The 6,615-nt window shown below is 40.8% G+C and overlaps 1 pseudogene; it reads left to right on the top strand.

Annotated features, from left to right (window-relative positions):
• The first annotated feature begins 394 nt into the window (after positions 1 to 394).
• Positions 395 to 859, top strand: LOC102884099 (annotated as a pseudogene).
• The last annotated feature ends 5,756 nt before the right edge of the window (positions 860 to 6,615 follow it).

Here is a 6,615-nt window from a genome sequence, read left to right as displayed (position 1 = left end):
AAGATGTCCTGGAGCCCCAGCACCCTGTCTGATGCCTGACTTTTGAAATTCTAGCACTGGAGCTTTCCTGAATGCCCTGATGTACCACAACCTCAGAGCCACCTCTGCTCGTGTATCTGACTGGAACAAGAGGCAGCACCTGAGAAGGTAAAAAGATGGGGGCCAGTGATTCAGCAAACCAACCTCAGAGTAGGCTCCAGACCCAGTTTTCTTCTAGCATGGATGAAAATAGGCCTAGCAAAAGGTAAGACTCTGGTAGATCACAATGTGTTACCTAGTGGGTATGCACCGGATTGTAAGGCAGACATTCTGGGCAATACATTGACTCCAATTCCACTGTCATTTACCTGCAAAGGAGAATGGTCAGCTTTCCAGTGGCAGAGTCTGGCGAAGGTGCACAGAAATGGCACCTTGCAAGGAGAAGGAAAAGAAGGAAGAACAAGTCATCAGACTTGGACCTCAGGTGGCTGAAGGAGAAAATGTATTTGGTGTCCGTCACATCTTTGCATCCTTCAATGACACTTTTGTCCATGTCATTGATCTTTCTGGCAAGGAAACCATCTGCCGTGTGACTGGTGGGATGAAGGTAAAAGCTGACCCAGATGAGTCCGCTCCATATGCTGCCATGTTGGCTTCCCAGGATGTGACCCAGAGGTGCAAGGAGCTGGGCATCACTGCCCTCCACATCAAACGTCAGGCCAGAGGAGGAAATAGGACCAAGACTGCTGGACCAGGGGTCCAGTCAGTTCTTAGAGCCCTTGCCCGCTCAGGAATGAAGATTGGACGGATTGAGGATGTCACCACCATCCCTTCTGACAGCACCCGCAGGAAGGGGTGTCACCGTGGTTGCCATCTGTGAACAGGACTCCTCAAATTGTTTTCTGTTAATAAATTGCCTTTGTGTGAGCTAAAAAAAGAAGGGGAGGGGAATAGTCAGAAGGCATAGCTTGTTGTGGGGATTTAGAAAGCCACTATCTAGAAAGTTTCCTTCACCATGATAATATGTGTTTTCTTTTAATGAATGTTTATAAAGCAACCCTACTCCTTTATTGTTTTTTTTCTATAAAAGAAACCAGGTGTGCGAGATAAATTTAGCTGAGTGCCTGAGGATAGAGACATCTCATCAGATTTAAAATTTTTGATATAAAATAGGAAGGGAGGGAGAGGGAAAGAAGGAAACAAGAAGGAAGGAAACAAAATCCAAAACAAAACTGGTCATGCTTTTTTGATAACACTGATAAAATCATTTTTCAGCTATATCCTCAATTTTTTTGGTAGAAGCAATGCCACAGAGTATATTTTCTACCATCAAAACTCTACTGCAAGCTATAGTTAGAAACTAGAAGAAAGAGGAAAAATCTTCATCAAGTCTCTTAAACTTGTTCACATTACATCATTGCTAAACGATTCCAGAATTTCCTAATATGTGACCTAGCTTCAGAGGACATGGTGACATTTCATCAAAACATGGACTCATTATTTCCTCAGTGTGGCCTCTTTTTCATTGGTTGGCAAATTTAAAGAATTTTTTCTGAGCAACAGTTTGTCAGGCACATTTTATGATCCTTACCACACAAGAACGAAGCCACTAAAACCATGCCTCACAGCGTTGTTCCCTTATCCATGTTTCACATATAAAACAGTCATTCTCCATCTTTAGTTGCTCCAGAATCCCATGGAATTCTTGTTAGGACACCGGGTTGGCTTGAGAATTTGTGTTTCTCACAAGTCTCTGGGTGATGCTGTTGATACCCATTGAGAGACTACATTTGATCTCCACTAGCCTAGTATAAGATATGGTGCTCAATAAATATATTCTCTTGCAAGAAAAGATACCGTCTTGGATTGTGTTTTTGCCAGTGAAGGGTGGAGAAGTCTGATTGCTTTGGGTTGCACTGCAGGATTTCTGGAACTCAGGAAGAATCCTAAGGCTATTGGTCCAACCACAGCCATGGTAGAGGTTTCCTTACAGCCAAATTTTATTAACCAAATCAACTCAATGCCTAAAAGAAAAGCAATAGCATCCAGTAACTTTTCAATTTATCCTGCCTTCCTCTTCCACAGCACTAGTTGACACCGAGTACTTATCCAGAATTGCTGTCCTATTGTTCTATTTCCACAACCAAGAACTAGTTCCATAACAAGGCTTATGGGACTTCATGGCCAACCTTGCATTTATTTCTGATCCTAGGTAAGTTTCCTTGGCTTCTCTGTCCTAAAGATGAAGGGACTGAGGCAGTCAACTGAGATTTGAGACTCTGCCTAGAAACTGGTCCCTCACAAGCCTGTGGTGGGATTATCTGCCTCTCCATGGCCAGTAACCCCCCACCAGTTGGCCTTCTGCCCATTGATTACACACAAGTTAGGTTACCAGATGAATATAATTAGGCAGCCTCCTTTTCTGATGAAACACATGGCACCCCATTCAGGTCTATGGGTGGTAGAGATCCAAACATAATATTCCTCTGGGTGATAAGATAGAAGCACCATGTCTGAACCTGCCCAAGAACAAAGAGAACTGTATCATCTTTCAAGATATGTTAATATGAAGCATACTGAACCCAATCATTGGGCTGGTCCACTTGCTGTGAGGAGATAGTGCTGAACTATTGATTTTCCAAGCCCTTACAAGCAGCAAGGGGCACCAGCCAGAGGCTCAATAAAGGAGTACTTTTGATTGATAGCTATATTTGAGTGTTCTCTCTCAACTTAGGTTGAATCTGATTGTGCCTTCAAAGGAGCTAATATTTGACACCCTAGAAAGAGCTAAAAGTCTTTCCTGATAAGGGAAGGAGAACAGTGCCAGTTTGATAGTAAGTCAAAAAATTGATCCTACCTCCAGGCCAGGGAAAAGTACTTGCAAGGTCTTGGGAGGATAAGAGGGAAGGAAAAAGAAGAGAAAGGAAAATCATATTAGATTAAGCCCAATAAAATTATTATTTTTGTAGGTCAAAAGTGGCAACAATATTGACAATTTCCTGTGGTTCAATCTAACAGATGAGAGAAGCCCTCATTTATCCCTCTGGCACATGAAACTTCCCTTTCCCCAGAGTCTAGGCAGTTCTACTTTCAGCCACTTCCTCATAGCCTCAGTGGAACAAAGGCCGTAGATCAATTAACTCACATAGAGCATAAGTAAGAAGCAGGATGTGCTAACTCCCCGCACCTTTTTTCACCTCTGAAAAAAATTGAACTGCTGGAAATAGAATCCTTCTTTTGGTTAAACTCAAGCAACAAATGATGATCATTGTATGTGAGGATAAGCCAACTCAGAATCAGTCAGGAGCTGAGCAGGAAAAAGATGTCCTTCATGGAAGAAAATCTAAAATTTTCATACTCAGTAAACAAATATATCACATCATTGAAGTTAATATTCTACACCTATAACTGTAACAATGCAAAAAGATAAAAAGCCATAAAACATGGGATTGCATCATTTTCCTTACATAGACCAAGAGGTAGGGTCCTACTCTGTGACCAGCTCTGTGCCCTTGGGAATTCTATTTATCTCTCTGAGCCTCAGTCAAAGGAAAGGACTGGATTCAGATCATTTAACACTGTCCCTTCTCCCTAATCTATGACTTTCTAGAGCTATACCATTACTGTCCTGAAAGTCAATGTTAAATAAAGAGAGGGCGCATAAGGGGGTAGACAATAATGACATAAATGACCACAAAACACCATGTAACTTACATTATTTCAAAATAATTTCAGCTTCTAAGAAGGAAACCTCTCTTCCTTCCAGTTCAAGGTTCTGGGCTTATCTAAGAGGAGCGAAGGCAAAAAGCAATCATCCCTATGATGGGACAAGTTCGCCTTTACCAGACACGTCTAGTGTTTGTCTACCTGTTTGTTTTAAGGATGACCAGTCTAAATTGATGAAGCAGAAGATAATGGGTAAAGAGCAGAGATCAGGGGCTTCAGCTGGTGAAGTGAGCGGACACTAATGATGAGCTTACATGTTATGAGAAGTTTTCCTTTCAAACTTGTTAACATTGGTCTTGGATCGATAGAAATCACCTCTTAATCGGCAATTGAAAGTAAATGCATTATACCTCAAAGCTGTTGAACATTGTGGTTAGAATGTGACTATAACAATATCAGAGTTGTGGGCTCAGTCCCTGCATGGCCGTACACTGCTGGCAGCATAGCGTGGGGCCTACGCCTGTCAGTTTCGTTCTCCACTGCATAGAGCAGGCCCTTGACATGTATTTGTTGGATAAATGTGTCACCTATTTTACAAGATTGTACACAATGCACAAGAATTTCCAAAGCTTTAGAAATAAGATAATTTGAGTAACTAGCAGATTCGAAATCTTTCTGAACTACGAAAAGAAAATTTGGTTACACTTAAATGACACTTATAGATTATTTCTTTGTCAATTTCAGACAAATTTCTCCAATTAAAAAAATGCAGTGAGTCAAATGTTAACATAGTCAAATGTTAACTTGTAAGCCATTTTGAAAAGAATGAGCAGCCTCTGATACTATTTGCTTAAAATAAATTTTTAACAGAGAGTACTGATAAGTTTGGGATTTTTCTAATTCTAAGCTGAAAGCAGAAGGCTCTAATTGTCCTGCTTAGAAAAAACACCATAAAAAACAAGAGGGTATGTAGCTAACTCAGTTCGTGAAAGAAAAAGAACTCCTTGTGATTCCTGGAATTTAGAGATGATTAATCAATTCTTTTCTGAAATTAGCAGAAAGTAGTCAGGAAAAGATTATCCAAGGACATTTGAAGCTCTCAAGGGAACTTTAAGAGATGAACTGCAAGCTCTACTAATCTATAGTGTTGAAAGTGTGAAGAAGAACTAAAGAGTCTTTATTTAGACCAACATAAGAAAATGAGGAAGAAATATAATAACTGTCAAATTTTAATTTGAGCTTTGCATCAAAGTGCTTGTATCTTGCTCTATGATACATTACACTTTAAAATTAAAAACATTTAAAAATTCTTTTAAACATTGATATTAGAAAACCTTGTGCTTGTGGTTTTAATAAGTGTTGTTTTCATTTGGAAAAAGAAGCTTACTTAAGTAGGAAAATGCTCTATGTTCTCCTACCTCGATCAATCACGACTGTAGGAATGTCCCTCTTAGGTCACAGAACTTAGTGCAGGACCCCCACTCACACACATCGACACACACAGGAAAACAAAGGTTTTCCTAAGCCTGTCTCATAAAACTAAGAATGATGAGAAATGTCCCCAGTGCTGTCAACGTGGCTTTGAAATTTCTCATGTAAACTCTGAGTCTTCCTGGCCAAACAGACGAGTCACACCTCTCAAGGGATATAAAATATGATTCAAATAAACATCTACTGAGTTTCCAGTTTTAAAATTGACCTAATATCTGTTGAATGTCTACTATTATACAAGGGACTTGCTGACCATTTCCAGGGAAGCAAAGATGACCAAGACATAGATCCTGATCTTGAGGGAAGTTACAAACTACCAGAGAAAAAAAAGAAATGAGTCCACAGATAACATCGAACACCTAAGTACTTTCTTTAAGGGAAAATATGTGTTCAGAACTGTCTCCTTAGTGTTCAGAACCATCTCCTTAGTGTTCAGAAGATGGCTTCTAGATGGAAGGCTTGGGGTTAAAACATGGAGAAGCTGTCATTTAAGCTGGATCTTGACAAGTAGGAGGGCATCTAGGGAAAGGAACAATGACACAAAGCAATGGCGTTTACTGGTTAAAACTGGAAATGGCAAATTGGCAGCCCATGGCCAAATCCAGCCAACAGATGTATTTTGTTTGGCCAGAGTAATGTTTAAAAAATTTTTGAATTAGTCGCCAGCATTTTAAAGTTGAAATTTCACATAAAATTCTGGATTTTGTGGCTACTCTTGAAGAAGACAGAAATTGTTGACACTGGGTCCACAGCCCACATAGTAACGAGTCAGCTGGAGCTTTGTGACAGAAGGCACACAAAAAGGGCACACAGCTCCCCAGGGTACCATGAGCGCATTTGGCCTGCCTCATCCTTTATGTGTCCTGTCCCTTAGGGTAGACTGCCTCGTGACTCCTGATTTAAAGTGTGCGTATAGGTCAGACCAGTGGTGTGCTGGTAAATGTTTAACAACAGACTAAGGAAAAGAAAAAAAGCCCTCCACTGTAGAATTTGCCAATTTTTGTGGAGTAAATACACTGACCATGGCCAATTTCAAGCTACCAACACTGAAACTGAAGTTGGGAAGAAATGTGTGCTATGGGCTGTCACTCATTCTGCTCTTATGCTGCTGTGTCAGACAGACCTGATTTCAAAGACAGAGTCTCCTGAGGACATGTCTTAGCTCTCCAAACATCCATGTCTTCCTGTGTTAACCAGGAGAAACAACTGCCTGCCTCACAGTGCTATCGTGTGGTTTAAATGATTTCCCCAGAATCACCCCAAGGGTATTTATACAGTGCTCCCTAGAGTCATGCTGAGGGCTATTCCCAGGGTACATTCATTCTTCTGCCCTTTTTGTAAGCTGGTCTTTGTGGTTTGCTATAGTTGGGGGGAAGAATTGGTAGGAAATGAGCCCTTAGACACAGGTGCAGATACTGGTAGTTAGAGGTTTGTGAGAGTGCACCAAGTGTTTCCAGAAGAACGGGCATGCAGGAAGAG

This window comes from Pteropus alecto, unplaced genomic scaffold, assembly GCF_000325575.1.
Source record: "Pteropus alecto unplaced genomic scaffold, ASM32557v1 scaffold138, whole genome shotgun sequence".
Taxonomy (NCBI): domain Eukaryota; kingdom Metazoa; phylum Chordata; class Mammalia; order Chiroptera; family Pteropodidae; genus Pteropus; species Pteropus alecto.
This window is presented reverse-complemented; position numbering and strand designations above follow the sequence as displayed.